The sequence below is a fragment of the Orycteropus afer genome, unplaced genomic scaffold (genome assembly GCF_000298275.1).
Source record: "Orycteropus afer afer isolate SDZICR_OR568_19922 unplaced genomic scaffold, OryAfe1.0 scaffold00306, whole genome shotgun sequence".
In the NCBI taxonomy this organism is placed as follows: Eukaryota; Metazoa; Chordata; class Mammalia; order Tubulidentata; family Orycteropodidae; genus Orycteropus; species Orycteropus afer.
The window spans coordinates 318,659-336,203 of record NW_006921893.1 but is presented as its reverse complement, the minus strand read 5'-3'; positions in this window follow the sequence as shown (position 1 = coordinate 336,203).

Genomic DNA, 17,545 nt, shown 5'->3' with positions numbered 1-17,545 from the left:
CAAATGTCCTAATTGATAGAATCATCATGTAATTGGTAGACATGGATGGAACATTCACTATGGCCTGGTTATGAAGAGAGACACCCCTCCTTGGGCCAGCTCTGCAACCTCAAGATAAGAGGAGGAGGCAACTAGAGAGCTGTTTGGGAAGAACAAAAATCAAATCTTCTTCAGGCGTGAACCATCAGAACCACAAGACTCGATGGCCTTGTAAGAGTTGCTCAACTTCCGGCCTGCAACCTCTTCTGTTCCAACAGGCCGGATTCTCCCCAAGGTCCTCTCTAGCCAGCGAATTCTCCAGGAAACATTAATTATGAACACAGATCAAAAGCCCTTCTGAGCACCCGAGGTCTCAGGCCAACCTTATTTGATGCTTTCTGTCTCCCCTCAACCATCACTATTGTTTTTTCACAACTTATCTCCCAATTGGAGAGTTTCTTTCCAAAGTGGCTTGGGAATCCTAAACAGATGTTCTTTAAAGCATGGCCTGTCAATTTAAGTGAACACTGAGGTGGTGTGAAATACTGTCTTGTTACTATAAGGGGAAGTTTCCTGCAAAACCAACTATATGTTAGGATAATATGCAGCCAAGTAACCGGCAGAGTTTACATATTTGTTTAATCTTGATTATATGATCCGACTTCCTTCAGGGAATGAGGGATAAACACTCTATTTTTTTCCCCTGAAGCCAGAGCCCTGACATGAGAGTAAGAAAACCAGAGTGAAAAAGTTTCTAAGAGGATGTGTTATTTACACAAATTGAAGGTGCTTAAAAGAACAATAAGCAATCCCCAAATTGTTTACTAGCATCTGCTTTTAGGGAAAGTGGCTCCTACAGGAAACAGAAAGATGTGGAGATGGACTGAAGGAACCTTGCAGAACATTCTGGTTAAGACATCAGGAGAAAACCTTGACATTATGATTTAACCTACTGCTATAAACACTGCAGTCACATTACAGAACGTTTGAAAAAGATGTGAAAAATTACCCCCAGTCTCCCCATGTTCACATCCCAACTTGCATTTTTTGTTGTCTCTGCTCAGCCCTTATCCATGGCAGAAATACAGACTGTGGCCCTACTATGTGACGTGCCCTGTGCTGGGTGTTCTCAGGTAATCCTCAAAACAAATCTCTACCTACCACGACTATTGTCTCCATTTTCCAGGCAGCAAAGACTCATCCCACAGCTGCAAGGGGCACTGTTGAGACATGAACCCAGTTCTCTCTGACCCCAGGTGGGTGCTTTTCTCCCTTGGTCTTCAGTAATAGATGCTTACTTTTTTCTACTTTTGTTTCCTCAGTAAGTAGGTGCTACTTCTAACTGTATGACAATCCAAGCACACATCCAATTATGCATCCTGCCTTTTCTTTTAACTCAGTATTACATACAAAGCATTTCCCACATGGCTCCTGAGTCTATCCTATGCTTATGTTTCGTAGCCACAAAATATTCTAACCAAAATGTCTCTCATCCTATCTCTCCTGGTGAGCAGTTCAGCCTTTTCCCCAAACGGCTGAGTCTATTACTTGTCTGTATGTCTGTTGTACTGTGGATATGTGCATGCTGCTGTGATGCTGGAAGCTATGCCAGAAGTATTTCAAATTCCAGCAGGGTTACCACCCATGGTGGACAGGTTTCAATAGAGCTTCTAGACAAAGACAGACCAGGAACAAAGGCTTGGCAATCTACTTCAGAGAGTCAGCCAGTGAAAACCTTATGGATCACAAGAGAATGCTGTCTGACTCACTTGTTTTGAACATGTCATTAGGAGCTATCTGTTGCTGAAAGAGTACATTTTGGTGAAGAAGAGGACCAGTGAGGGCAAGGGAGACCCTTGGTGAGATGGACTGTAACAGTAACTGCAGTGATGGACTTGATGATCATGCAGATGATGCAGGACTGGGCTACGTTTCATTCCGCTGTACATAAGGTTGTCATGATTTGGAGCCGACCGGATGGCACCTATCCCCTCTGTTTCTGACAGATGCAGATATTCCCAGCCACTGGTACCAGGATCAGTTTCAAACACTCTTTCACTGATGAACAAGCCCTCTCCCAGAAAGGGGAGCCCACCATGCCAGGGAGCAAGCCCCATGCCCCTTCCTTCCATGAGAGGCAGAGGCCCTGTTGGCTTTATGTTTATTGTTTATATTGGTTTACTATCTCTAGCCAGTGGCTTTCCCTACTTTCTGGCCAGGAATTGGGAGAGAATATTTTCTATTTACACCACCCAGGGATTCTTCCTTCCCCATAAAGAAAATCATGTCCAACCACTGGGTAAGTCCCTCACCTCTGTCTTTTCCTTCTTATTTTTTTTAATCTCAATTTGCAAGGTGGCTGAAAAGAATACAGACTTGTAGTCATACAGAGCTGGGCTTCAATTTTGGTTTTATCATTGATAATCCTGTGTTATTTTGAAGTACATGCTTAACATCTCTGGGTTCTCCCCCACCAGACCTAGAAAACTAGTAAAATTATTACCAGTCTGCAAGGTGGTTGTGAGGATTAAACAAGGCAGTTATCAGACACACAGTGCCTGCACATAGTAGATGCTTCTTAAACACTTGGTTCCTTTCCTTTAACTACCTTATTTAGTTACTTTAACTTACCAGTTGTCATGGAGTTAACTCTGACTCATGGAACCTCATGTGTGTCAGAGTAGAACTGTGCCTCATAGGGTTTTCAGTGGTTGATTTCTCACAAGTTGATTGCCAAACCTTTCTTCGAGGTACCTCTGGATAGACTCAAACCTTCATCCTTTCTGTTAACACCAAGAGTGTTAACCATTTGCACCACCCAGGAACTCTGTTCCCTTGACTCAAAATCAAAACCAAACTCACTGCCATCAAGTTGATTCTGTCATAGCAACCCTTACTGGGTTACCAAAGCTGTAAATCTTTACAGAAACAGACTGCCTCATCTTTCTTCCACAGAGTGACTACTGGATTTGAACCACTGACCTTCTGGTTGGTAGCCAAATGCCTTGATCATTACACTACCAGCGTTCTAGTCCAGTTCCTATGACTAAACCAAAAACCAAACTCACTGCCGTCAAGTTGCATCCGACTCATAAGGACCTCTCCTTGGGTTTCCGAGGTGGTATCATTACAGAAGTAGATCGCCCAGTCTTCCTTCCGAGGAGTAGTTGGTGGGTTATTGAATCCTTCTGGTTAGCACTAGAGAGGATTTATTCCTGGGTCAGAGGCACCTACCTGTGGTGAATGGGGAAATACATTCCTATATGTTTTTCCCACCAAGGGACTGTGACCTTGGTGAGGATCAGCCTCTTTAAAACCCGTGGTGTCCAAAGACACAGGCCTATTTTTAAGCCATCACAGCAGTGTCCCAAATGTGCATTGTAACCCCCCTGAATGATCTTTGCTCGTCTCCCTAGCCCAGCCTTCCCTTTCATCTAAAAAGAGCCTAACGAAATGGCATTTACTGCCAGGAGGATGGCAGGAAGCAACTGCTACAGATTCTCTGGCTGCCGAGATGACGGCTTCCAGCACGTTGGCATTCAGCAGATGGTATTCTTGCTGGAATTTTAAGCAGATTCTTTGCCACCAGGAAAGGAAATCACCAACCGGGAGAATGGTCTAAACACCCCCCTTATTTCAGCAAGAGGAATTATCTAGATTTATTGAGCCCCTAGTACATGCCAGGCACACACCTTCACTTACGGGGTGTAATCTTCAGAACTACCCTGCAAGGGTAGACTTTACCTCCCCCCTTTTCCAGATGAGGAAACCAAGGCACTGAAAGGCAACAAAGCGGGGAAGTGGCAGAAAGAGCTGGCTTTGGGCTCTTCCACCTACATTCCAACCCCATGTGCGTCAGAGCAGAGCAGCACTCCATAGGATTTTCAATGGCTGATTTTTCACAAGTAGTTTGCCAGGCTTTCTTCCGAGGTGCATCTGGGCGGACTCAAACCTCCATCTTTCTGTTAGCAGCAAGAGTATTAACCATTTTAACTTTCTCCAAGGCCTGTGACCTTTTTTGGGAAGTGGTGGTAAAACACGGACCTTGTTAAGAAGCCAATGAAAGCTGCAAGCATTATAGGTCTCTCTCCCTAGGAATATGTTTTTGTTGTTAGTCACTGTTACATTGGCTTGGACTCATGGTGATGCCATGTATAACAGAATGAAACATTGCCTGGTCCAGCACCAGTTTTACAATCGTTGGTATGCTTGAGTCCATGTTACAACTACTGTGTATTCTGAGTGCCTTGCAGTTAAGGGGGTTCATCCTCCAGCACTGTATCAGGCAATAATCTGTTGTGATCCATAGGAATTTGACTGGCTAATTTTCAGAAGCAGATTGCCAAGCCTTTCTTCCTACTCTCAGTCTGGAAGCTCTGTTGAAACCTGTTTACCATGTGTGATCCTCCAGGTATTGGAATACTGGTAGCTTAGCTTCTGGCATCACAGTAACATGTAAGCTACCACTGTGACAATCTGACAGACAGGTACTGGTCCCCAGAAACGTACCCATCCCCACACATACAACTTTACATACAATTTTGGGGCCCACTTAATACCCATCCTCAGATGGACCCCAACTGAAATATGACTTGTTCAAGTGGTATTTGCCGGAGTTCAAATTCAAACCAATGCTGTGGGCAGTGGAAAGCAGCATGGTGTGTGTGTGTGTGTGTGTGTGTGTGTGGTGGGGTGTATTTAAAGAAGGAAAGGCAGGGCTGGTAATTGACAAGGCTTTCTACCACTCAAATTGGGTGAGGGTATCAGTCTTCTTTGGCAACAGGAGTCTCCTTTTCATTGGAGGGTTTAAAAGTGAGCTAGAAAAAAATAACCAACCTTCCCTCACCTCCTCCAAATGGGGCAGTGACCTGCACCGAGAGACAGATGCCAGCTTAACAGGACTTTGTTCTCAGTTTCAGATGCCTGGTCAGCCAGCACCCCAGATGGAAAAGGGCCAGCCCATGTTAGAAACCGCCACCCTGCTCCCTCCCCTTGGCTTTGCAAACAAAACTCAGTCACCCTGGTGCAGATGGGAAGGCCCAGCATTTCTGTCAACAGCTGCGAGGTGGCTGAGGCAGGCAGGAGGGAAGGAGGGAGGCTGCAGGACAAGCATTGCTGCTGGGGGGAAGAAAATCTGCTCCTTCCAGTCCTAAGTGGCAGCCCTCTCAGCTTGAGTGGGCTCCAATGCACTGAGTTCCTGGGGGGTGAGGTCATCCCAACACCCCCTCCAAGTGTGCTTGGCCAGTTATAGCTGGGATTCCCAAGCCGGCTTCGATCCTCTGCAGGCCCCTTGGCCGGCCGAAGCTCTCTCTCCCTGATAAAGGGACACAGGAAACTCCAACTTCAGAGTTCCAGGCTTAGGGAGAGGGTGGGGGATTGTGCCCTCATTCCTTCTTGAGAACATCACTTCCTCCTGCATCTGACATTTACAGAGCATTTATGCTATACCAGCCCTGGTGCTGAGGGCAGGGGCCTGGCCACAGGCAAGTCAGACACCAGTCTGGCCTCTAGGGCTGAAGGTCTGAGTGGGGACAGACATATAAGGATGTCAGGACTATGCAGTGGTCAGCACAGAGGGCTCGGGTGGTGTGGATGATTGAACCTTGCTTGAGGAGTGGTTGGGAGCATGGTGATGGAGACATGTGCCTAGGTAGAAGGAACAGTATGAGCAAGGCCAGGAAATAAGAAAAGAGTACACCTGGGGACCTGCACGGAGTATGGTGTGGATGGGAGGGGAGGTGGACAGGGATCGGGCTGTACCCAAAGGTTTTGACAGCCATGCTGAGGAAGCTAAGGCTTGATAAGGCCCTGGGGCTGTCAAAGGGGCTGGAGCAGGAAGGAGATTGAGGCCCTCCCTGGATCTTCCCATAGAACTGTACTGTCAAAATGACCCAGCACAGTTGTTATTGCTGTTAATTAGCTGCTGTTGAGTGAGCTCCAATTCATGGCAGCTCCACACAATGAAACAAAACGTTGCCCAGTCCTGCGCCATACCCTACAATTTAGTTTTGGATCAAACTATTGTGATCCATAGGGTTTTCACTGTTAATTTTTGGAAGTAGATTGTCAGGCCTTTCTTCCTAGTCTGTCTGAATCTCAAACCTCTGCTGAAACCTGTTCAGCATCATAGCAACATGCCAGCCTCCACTGACAGACGGATGGTGGCTACATGAAGTGCACTGGCCAGGAACTGAACCCTGATCTCCCACATGGAAGATTAGAACTTTACCACTGACAGAAGCCCAAGTTTCAGATATCATTTCCATCCTGCGCACAGGTGCCTGCTTCTCCAGGCAGCCCGGGGCAGCTGTCTGCTGACAAGCTGGTGGAGTCCACCATTGCCTTTCTCTTTGCCCTGAGGAAGGCTTTTCCTCAAATCTGGTTGGTGCCCAGAGCCTGGTTACTTGCTGTCCTCAACTCCAGGAAAGCACCTGCAGGGCCTCTGTCCGACTCTGGGAACAGTAGACCATCTGGTCCTGCTTTTCAGGGTCAACAGCAGCATTGGGGAAGGAGAAGGCTTCCCTTGAGCAGTACCATCCCCACTCCTGGAGCCGAGGAGATGTTCTTTACCAGCCCAACAGCTGGGTAAAACAGTTGTTAGTCTCCCTGAGGGGCAGGGTCCTACCAAAGGTGCACCAGGGGCTCCCTCTGTGAGCAGTCCACTCATCTCCACAGTCTGCCAGTAGCTCACAGATGAGGAAATGGAGGCCCAGGGAGAAGATAGCTGAGCCTGTGAGGGCAGTGCCCAATTTCCAGTCGGGCTCTGCCTGACCCCAAAGGCAGCATCCTTTCTGTTTCCACATCACTCCTCCCCACAGTCCCTTGTTTAACCCTACCTGTAAGAGAAAGCTAAACTGTACACAAGTCCCTTAAGCTACCTTCTGGCAAAGAGGGTGAGTACTGCCCTGGCCCGGTCTCTGGAAGGAAGGGGGGCAGGGGAGTGGGGGAGGCATCATCAATCAGCTTGTTTTGAGTTGCTCAAAGGCCACAGTTTGGTGGAACTTGGGATGAACAAAGCGTCTAAAAAAGGAAAGCGGTGACTGATTGCGGGGGAAGGGGGCAGTGTCAAGTGTCCCTGAGGTCAGAAAATAATGGGGGGTGGGACATGATGGGAGGGCAGACCTCTCACAGGGTACTGCAGAGAATCTGCCCCTACACCCATAAGACTGCATGGGATCCTCCTGACAGCACTGGAGGTCTATTACCAGACCCACCGCTGGTGAGGAAGGGAGGCTCAGAGAAGTTGGGAGAGCTGCCCAAGGCCATACAGTCAGGGAGTGGAAGAGTTGGCATTTGAATCCACACCAGCCTGGTTCCAAGATGGCTGCTTCCAGCAAAGTGTGAAAGTCATCTGTGCTGGGAAGGAACACAGCACAGTACCTAGCACACAGTAGGTCCTCAGATTTCCTTCCTGGCCTTTTTCTTCCTGGCCATGCTTGGCTCTGACCCGCTAACCCCCAGGTTGCCTCCTCCACACTGCTTCCTCCTCTGAAGGAAAACCACCAAACCAAACCCACTGCCATTGAGTCAATTCTGACTCATAGTGACCCCATTTGGGTTTCCGAGGCATAAATCTTCACGGAAGTAGATTGCCCCATCTTCCTTCCATGGAGCAGCTGGTGGGTTTGAACCACCAGCTTTCTGGTTAGCAGTCAGATACCTTAGGCACTGTGCCACCAGAGCTCCTTCCTCTGAAGGAAGCTCTGGTTTTGTTTTCTGCCCTCTCACCCATCAGGCTCGGCTCTCTTTCTCCCAGTGCCTGGAGGGCCCCTGAATACAGGTGAGTGTGGACTGAGGATGCTGCAGGAAGGTCACACTGACTTCTGCTTACTCATTCAGAGGGAAAAGTGGGGAGTGTTTGGAAATACTCCCCACCTCCCAAGCTCTGACCATTTGCCATGTGCCGAGAGTCACTGGCTCACCTGGGCCTCTTTGCAGCCCCGTGAGCACATTTCACAGATAAGGATATTAGGTCCAGAGAGGGGGTGGGGCTGGCCCAAGGTCATGGTGCAGGTAAGCAGCGGGGTCAGGAGTTTACTCAGAACTGAATAAAAAGTCCACGCAAACTCTTGACCATCATGTGCCATTACTTCCCTAGCCAACCAGTAGCCACTTAAACAATTTTAAACTGGGATTTAGTAGGTCTATAGGAGCTCTGGTAGCATAGTGGCTAAGGCACTTGACTGCTAACTGGAAGGCTGGCGGTTCAAACCCACTAGCCGTTCCTCGGAAGGAAGGTTGGGCAATCCTACTTCCGTAGTGATACTGCCTCGGAAACCCAAGGAGGGGTCGCTATGAGTCGGGGCCGACTCGACGGCACATAACAACAACAACAACATAGGAGCTCTGGTAGCAAGTGCCTAAGGCACTTGACTGCTAACCAGAAGGCTGGCGGTTCAAACCACCAGCCACTCCTCAGAAGGAAGGTTGGGCAATCCTACTTCCGTAGTGATACCGCCTCGGAAACCCAAGGAGGGGTCGCTATGAGTCAGGGCCGACTCAACGGCATATAACAACAACAACAACATGGACCTATTACCCCCTCCCCTTTCATCAATTTAGGGCATGCAGATTCCTTGCCTCCAAGTAGGAAGGAAGTAAGTTAATGGGCCTTTATGGAGTCCCTACCTTGCCTCCCATGAGGGAGGTGCCATCAGTAGTCCATCCTAAAGATGAGGAGATGGAGTCTCAGAGAGAAGTGATGAGCTCATGGCTACACAGCTTAGATGTGCTGGAACTGAGATTCGGACTCAGGACTGCCTCCCACCCCAGTGCTCTTTCCACCACCTCTCTGGGGATTCCAGCCAAAGACCTTATCTGTAGTTGCTGGATGACCCTGTGTAAGGTCCTCTGTATTCCGATCTGCCAAATGGATGGAGGGACACTCTGATTCTCAGCACCGTCTGGTCCTGGGGAACTCCAGAGCTGCGGTGGCCTGTGTACAGGGTGATACTCTGTGCCATACCCTGGAGACCTGGAAATTCCACTCTCTCATCTCTTGCCCTTTAATTGCCTCTTCTGAGGAGCAAGGATCCACTCCTCTGGAGTGGAAAGTTACCAGGCAGATCCAGCCCGGGGACACTGGGTTTCTGCGTGCCCACCCATCTCATAAATCCATCAGCCTTGGGGAAGAGGGAAGAAAACACGTGCCCAGGGATATAAAAGTGATAAAAACAATGTGTAATATTGAGGATATAAACAAAATACACCTTTTAATAATTGTAGGCATTCTGCCCACTGCTAATACACTCCAGACACCCCAACCCACCCCTGCTTCAATAGCTCTCTCTGAAGAATGAAGCTGTCATGGGTCACCCTTCCCCAAATGGCTTACTTATTAAATAATTTTCCTGTCTGCCCAGAGGTGAGGCAAGAGGGCAGTGCTGAGCTGCCCTGAATCCCAGTAACAAGAACAAGAAGAGGAGAAGAGGGATGAGGGTGGGCTAGGACTGGCATCTAAGGATGACTGTCCCAATGCCAGCTCAGAAACACCTGTGGCTACCACTGTCAACCACTTGGAAAGGGATCAAAATAGGAGATCCTGGACAGAGTAGGGGAAAATTGTGGAACAAAACTCAAAACCATAAAAAAGACCAGGCCTACTGGTCTGATAGGCTGGTGAAACCCCTGAGACTATGGCCCCTAGTCACCCTTTGCGCCTGGCATTGAACTCACTCCCGTGGCTTCTAGCCAAACAATAGGCAGGCATATAAGGTAAACATTTACACCAGGTAGGTACACTCTTTAGAACGTTCAACTATGAGGGATCAGAAGGGCAGCATTTGCACAGGGAGATAGCGCAGAGGGCAGGAATGCATAGGAAAGAAGGACACAGGGGAATGGTAACCACAGGGAGGAAGTGGGAAGAGAGCTTTTACATTTTGGGGATTGCAAGCAATGTCATGAAACAAAATGTATATGAACTGTTGAATGGAAAACAAATTTGCTCTGTAAACAGTCACCCAAATCACAATTGAGAAAAAAAGATAACCTGTGGCTAAGTCTAAAGGGTGCTGAGGCCTGGGTGGGGCAGCCCTGGGCTCCAGTTTGGGCTGGGAAGGTGACTTCATCTTTCTATGCCTCAGTTTCCTTACCTATAAGATGGGGCTAAACACCCCTCAGCAAGCAGAACTGGCAGGAGGATGACATAAGGAAAAGACTGAAGGGGCCCTATAGGAGTTCAGCAGAAACACTGGCTGACACTCTCATCAAACCCCAGGGTCAAAAGGCACCTTAAAGGACAATTCAATCCAGGCGCCATCAGACATGCTGGTTGCCTATATAATAATCCATGTCCAGTCCCAGCTGGGCTAGGACCACCCCACCAGTGCCACTCCCATGACAGGGAGGGACCTCTCTGTGTTCCACTGTTAGAAAGTTCTCCCTTTGTGCTGAAATCTGTCTTCATGTGATGTCCACATACTGTTGTGTTTGAATTTGGGCCACAGTGCACTTCCCAAAGTCAGCTCCCCCAGCCTCAAACAGTGGCCCTGCAGCAGTCTACAGGCAGCTCTCAGGCTCCAGGGGTCTCCAGGATATGTTGTTGTTCAGGAAGCTTTTCTCCTCTGGAGACAACATGGCCTCCAAACTCCCAAAGGGCCCCCCTATGTTGTGCAGAAAGTCTTCAGGAATCTGCCTTTACTGGGGCATTGAGGTGGAGACCCACAGACTGCCTGGAGAGCACCTTACCATGTCATGCCTAGAAGGAGGATGTGAAACAAAAGACCAAAGAACTAGGTGAGCAACTTAAAAAAAAAAAAAAAAAAAAAAAGCCAGGATTTCAAAATGCTTACAGATTTCTGCCAAATGCTATGGATGCTTCACATGTGTAATGGGTTGAACTGTGTCCCCCAAAAAGTTCTGCTGAAGTCCTATTCCTAGTACCTGTGAATGAGACCTTATTTGGGAATAGGGTCTTTGCAGATATAATCAAGTTAGGATGAGGTCATACTGGATTAGGGTGGGCCTTAAATCCCATAATGAAAGGCCACACAGAGAGAGACACAGAGACACATACAGGCAGAGATTGGAGTGATAGGAATGGCAAGAGTTGCAGGCAACCACCAGAAGCTAAGAGAACAGCAGAGAATACTTTCTCCCTCAGAACCTTTTGAAGAACCCAAACCCACCACCTGCAGAATTTTAGGCCTCCAGAACTGTGAGAGAATAAATTGTTGTTGTTTTAATCTAGATAATTCATTATGGCAGCCCTAGGAAACTAACACATGGTACAAATGTGAAATGGCCCCTACCTGACCCCTCTACTTGTCCCCAGCACTCCCACACAGACATCCCTTTCTTCTAGTTGGTATGATATTGGATTATCCAAGCTGTGTGTCCATGGGCAAGTACTTCTCCCTCTCTGTGCCTCTATTCCCTTGACTCTTAAATGGGACTAATAATAATATTTATTTCACATGGCATCTCCTGAGGGTTCAGTGCACACACTTGCTTAGAGCAGTACAGACTGCTGCACGATACAAGTTAGTGGTGATTATTCTTCTGTGTCTGTCTCTCTCAGGAGCCCTGAAGCAGAGCTTAGCAGGGACAGGGGCTTGTTTGTCCAATGAAGACGTAATCCTAACAGGTGTCATGTGAGAGCACTTACTATCTGTCAGATGTTTCACATGCCTGAGAGGTAACATCATTTGCTTTTTGCAGACGAGGAAACCTAGACTTAGGGAGGTTAAGTAGCTTGTCCACCCAATATGGGACGGGGTCAAGATTCAGACTCTGATAAAAGATCACCATGCTGACAATGACAGCACAGGATGGCAGAAGGATGCTCCTGGGTCCTGCTTCACAGAAGGACTTGGTCCATGATGACGAAAGGACCTTACTTCCACACCATACCCTTCTTTGCAGGAGCTCTGGGTAAGAAGGGCCTGAGAACAGTCAGGGGTCAGGGTAGAAGGTGTTGGAGGCACTGTGATGTCTGCAATGTGGGGAAGGAAGCTGGTAGTCCACTTGCTGGGGATTTTACCAGGCAGACAAGTCAGGAGTCTGAGCTATAGTTGAGCAAGGGGAAGGGACATGGGAGCTCAAGTTCACCTCTCTCCCTTACAGCAGGATTCCCAGAGCCACCTCCACTCTTTTTAAAGTCTACTGGGGTGGTGGGGTGGGGCACAGACCTTTTCCATGGGCAGCTTCATATTGGTTGCTGTAGACAACAGCCATTCATCTTCACAGCGCAAAGAAATTGCATATGCGGGAGGGGCGGCCTGACACCAGGGATGCCCACCCCTGCCCTCAGAGTAAGGACACAGCAGCAGCATAAGCCAACAAGAGCCTCAAGAGGACCCCTACAGAGTGGTGCCCTGCGGTAACAGTGGGAAAGGGCCTCAGGAGCCAGGCTGTCCTGGAACCAAATTCCAGCTCTGCCATTTCTAGGCTGTATGATCTAGGGTAGGTCTCCTTCCCCCTCGGAACCTCAGTTTCTTCCTCTGTAAAATGGGAAGACTTCTTTTGGGAGGGCTGCCCCAAGATTTAAATGGGATGAAATGGATATGGGCCTGGCATGGGGGCAAACATGCCACAGCTCTGCCGTTTAGAAACTCAGCCTTGTTGAGTGCTGACTTCACAGTGCACCCAGCCGTCCTCCCACTTCCCTCTAGGCACTCAGTTCTAACCACAAAGGCTGCTGCCTGGTGTTCTGGGCTTCTATTTTAAGGCCTCACAGAGCACTGCTAAGTACAGAGAGCCCTTTGGTCCAAAAGAGGGGCAGAGCGAACTCTTCTTGTCTGTGAGGAAGATTAAACAGACTGTTCTGAACCATCCTTGCAGCCCAGTCCAGGGAAAATGCTACACCCTGCTGGCAAACCACAGCACATTATCTCAATGGGGAATGGGGCAGCAGCTGAGAAATCCAAGTCTCCTGTCTGGCTGCAAGAACCTCAGCCTGGCCCCTCCCTACCAGCTGCCCCCGTATGCCACTTTGCCTTGCACTGGGACCCCCAGGATGCCTGTGGGGAGACAGGCCCTGCTTGTGCTGCCCTCAAGCCTCTGCCCTCAAAAGCCTCCCCCTTACCTTCTAACTTCTTCCTAGCCTCAGCTAAACAGCACCTCCTCCAGGAAGCCTTCCTGGCATCCTCCTCCTCTGGGCTCTCACAAACCTTCTCCCTCCTCCCCACTCAGTATAATTGCTGTGTCTTTGTCAGTCAGATCCCGCCCTGAGCTCAGCCTGGAGGTTTGGCGAATAAATAAAAACTGCAACATGCAACCCACTGAGCCAATACTTCAGAAATCAGGTGTTCAGGAAAGAACCTAAGGAATTGTTGGGAATTAGTGTCTGCAAATGAAGCTACATCTCCCAACCCAGCCCCTTGGTTGGAGGCTAGCAGTCACCAGGGGCAGGACCTTTCAAGGCAGGGAGTGAATTTCTCCTGTTAGGGAGCCCTGAACAGGGGCCTGTGAAAGGGCAGGGGATGAGGCCTCTCTCTTTCACTGTGGCAACAGCAGTAACCATGATAGCTCAGGTCCTGGGCATCATGTTAAACATTGCTGCTTTCTTCCACGTAATTCTCACCACTGCCACCTATGTATGAGCTAGCTGTCCTATCCTATTTTATACCCCAGTGAGGAGAGTGAGGTATGGAGAGGCAAGCACTTGCCCAAGGTTACAGCACTGGCAAAGAGCAAAGCTGAGATGTGAACCCAGGCAGCCTGACTCCAAAATCTGTGTACTAGACCCTGACCCAGACCTCCTACTGCTACAGAGCAGAGGCCTTCCAATTCTCAATTGCTTTGGCTCCAGCCCATGGAAAGAAATACATTTTACGGATAACTGAAATAAAACTTTACCAAGCAAAAATACCTTTATTACATGAATGCATTCCAGTATTTTCAGGCCCAGGGTAACAGCACCTTGTGCCCTCCAGTGACTTAATCATTGCTCCCATTCTATTAGAGCATGCTGGGCTCTCCCACTGGACAGCAAGCTGCAGGAGTGCAGTCTTCCATTTCCTTCACGATGACACCCCCCAGTTCCTGGTACACAACAAGTGCCCAATGGTTGTCAGGTAAATGAAATCAGGCAGCAAAATCAACAAAATATGGCTAAGTGGAGATCAGGGTGACCATGGCGTGACTGAGCCACAGAAGATCCCAAAGTCAGAAGGAGATGACATTGGGGGGGAGGAGACATTCAGTTGGATTTCCTTTCAGATGTCACCTTCTCCAGGAAGCCTCCCCCAGGACTCTTCTCTTGCCAATAGGGCAGGGGAGAGAAGGGAGCAGAGGCAAGAGCAGGGTGAAAACAGAAGAAGGGCCTAGTTCCTTCTGGCTCCAGACTCTCCGAGGACAACTTCTCTACTTTTCCTGGACAGACCCCATTCCCTCTTCCCCACTTCTACTGAGGTAAGACCATTCCATGCCCATTCCCCTACCCCAGCCCCCTCATTGCATCCTGGCAGGTTGTCCCCAGTGAGTCTTAACTAGTCAGGCCCATGACACCATGCTGACAGCTTGTAGGTTTTAGGGCTGTGCAAGGAAGCATTGGCTTGGAGAGGCTCAGCTCAAGCCTCTTGCTCAACCCTAAGGGCCATAAAAATCATCTTTAATAGTCTGGTGGGAGGGAGGCAGATGGGGCAAGATAAGGGAAGGAAAGCCCTGTTGTTGTTGTGTGCCATCGAGTCTGCCCTGACTCATAGCGACCCCTCCTTGGGTTAGCGACCCCTCCTTGGGTTAGCGACCCCTCCTTGGGTTTCCGAGGCAGTATCACTACGGAAGTAGGATTGCCCAACCTTCCTTCCGAGGAGTGGCTGGTGGGTTTGAACCGCCAGCCGTCTGGTGAGCAGGCAAGTGCCTTAGCCACTATGCTACCAGAGCTCCTAAGGAAAGCCCTAGTAACTTTAAATTGTGGCTGGAAGAAGGAGGTACAGAACAAGAGGAATGCCACTGGTTGGGGGAGTGAAAATATCTGCAGCCCACTGTCCTCTACCCCCGAACTAGAAGTGGGAAACAGTGGCTACATCACCAGCCAGCACTCAGACAGGAAGACAGGTCTGACCCATTGAGGTCCAGAACCCACACAGGCTCCTTATCCAGGTCAGAGAAAGGGAGGGGCTCTACAGGGCAGGGGGTCTGAGTGTCCCAGGGAGGGGTGAGTACATCCCCATCCTGAACTCATCCTGAATTTGTAGACTTTTCTCTCCTTTACTTCATGTGTACCTATGTCCTTTACCTCTCTGAGCCTCTACTTGTTTCCCTATAAAATGGGGCTAAATATAGCTCCTCTAAAGGGTTGTACAAGGATTTAAATGTAATGTGGATAAAGCCCCTGGCCCAGAGCAAGACTGTCATAGTTTCCTCACTGCAAAGCTCCAGGCTGCCAGATTACTGAACTGACACTAAAAAGGGCTGTTGACTTGGTCAGGCATGGACCAACTTAATGATTAAACCCAACCTGCAGTTTGAATTTATCCTCTTCACCAACCTGAATGTCCAGAGAGGCCCACAGGCGTGGAAGGAAAGGACTGGAATATTCTGGTGGGAAAAGAAGGGGAAGAGTCCCTCCCTCCAAATTCCCAGACCTAGAAAATGCTTCCTTTCCTCTACTCCCATGTGTTCCAACCTCCAAAAAAAAACAACAAACAACCCTGATTAAAGCTAATGGGATTAAGAGAAAAGGACCATCTGGTATTAGGAGTCAGATAGATCTGAGGACTTCTGATCTGCCACTGTCTCACTGTGAGTCTGGGTAAGTGTCTTACCCTCTCTGCCTCACTTTCCTCATCTGTAAAGTGGAGGAGATGGCACCTTACTTTGCAGGATTGAATTGCAACTGAAAAGAGAACTGGTAAAGGACACAGTAGGAGCTTAACAAATACAAGTTCCCATGCTAGTCTCTTCACATTTCTGTTTATAGGGCATTTGTCTGGATTTGCTGATGGCATAGTGCCTAAGGCATTTGACTACTAACCAGAAGGTTGGAGGTTCAAACCCACCAGCCACTCCATGGAAAGAAGACTGGGTGATCTACTTCCATAAAACCCAAACTAGGAAACCCAAAGGGGGTTGCTATGAGTCAGAATCGACTCGATGGCAATGAGTTTTTTTTTTTTTTGGCTGATGAACATGGCAAGGGCTGCCCAGAGGCTTCTCTGTAATCAGCCATAAAGGACCTTTCCTTTTCTCTGGCATTTCCTTATTGTACATAATAGTATACTATACACATGGCGGGGCACGCAATAAATGTTATCTGAACCAAAGATTGGGAGGCCATGTGATGTCAGAGAAAAAATGCAGGACTTTGGAGCAGAATAAACCTGGACTTCAGTCCTGGTCTTGACAAGTGGATGAGTGCTATGAGCTGGACAAGCCATTTTACCAGTCTGAGCCTCAGTTTCCTCATCTGTAAAATGGGGATGAGAAACCCTAACTTGCAGGGTTATTGCAAGAATTAAATTAATTCAACACTTATTTACTAGGTATGTATTACATACTAGTCACTGCTTCAGTTGCTGAACATACAGCAGCGAACAAAACTGACAAAATCCTACCTGGGGGAGATAGATACTACACACAATAGGAAATCATATGGTGGTGCAAGCTAAGGAGAAACCCTTATTAAAGGGAGTAGGTAGTGTTGGGGGTGGGGGCAATGGTGGGACCCGTTTTGGAGCAGAGACCTAAAGGGAGCGAGAGGGAGCCCCGTAGAAATCTGGAGGAAGAATATTCCAGGCAGAGGGACCAGCAAGTGCAGGGGCCCTAAGGAGACACAGGCTTGGCATGTAGACACAGCCACATATGCAAGAAGCCTGGCACGGAATCCAGGTGCTCGGCAAATGCCAGCTCTCTATTTCCAGTCCTGTAGAACAAACCCCACGCATGTGTCCTTTTCCTGAGAACGAAAACACAAGGATTTTTACAGGGCAAGACTGAGCCAAGTGTTCTTTCAGCCTAAGATTTAGGCAGCAGTCAAGCTCTACCACCGGTTTCTGAGCCCCTGCCAAGCACCAGGCCCTGTGCCGGGCAACCAGGGATACAAGATGATCAAGACAGGGCTCTGTCCTCAGGGAGCTCCAAAGTGAATCGCAGATAATGACAAAAGTAAATGTGGTCAGATGGACAAGCAGAGACTTAGAAGTTACCCAAGGGCAGAGTGCAGGATGGGGCTGGGTGTGTGGGTGGTTAGGGAAGGCTTCCTGGGGGAGGTAACAAACAAGCTGGATTCTGAGAAATGGACTGGATAGGAAAAGGATATTCCAGGTGTGAGCAACAGCAAGTGCTGAGCACAGAGGTGTAAAAAACAACACAATGTGTGCAAGAAACTAATTATAGGAAGGTCAGAAAAGAATAAACAGTCCTTCACACTTCATATTCTTGGTATCTGTAACCTGATGGGGCTCAGGAATGCCAGTTCTCTGTCCTTCCCCAAACTCAATGCAAGCTTCAAGACCCAGTGGAGAATTTCAATTTCCCACACTTGGCTACTGCAACATGTTAACTTCAGCCTCCCAGCAAGGGTGCCCAGAGTGAGGGCTGGGTGGGATGGAGACTGAATAAATATCCTGCTATAACAACAAGAAGAACATATTTAGCTCACCTGGCATGTGTCTGTCTCTAC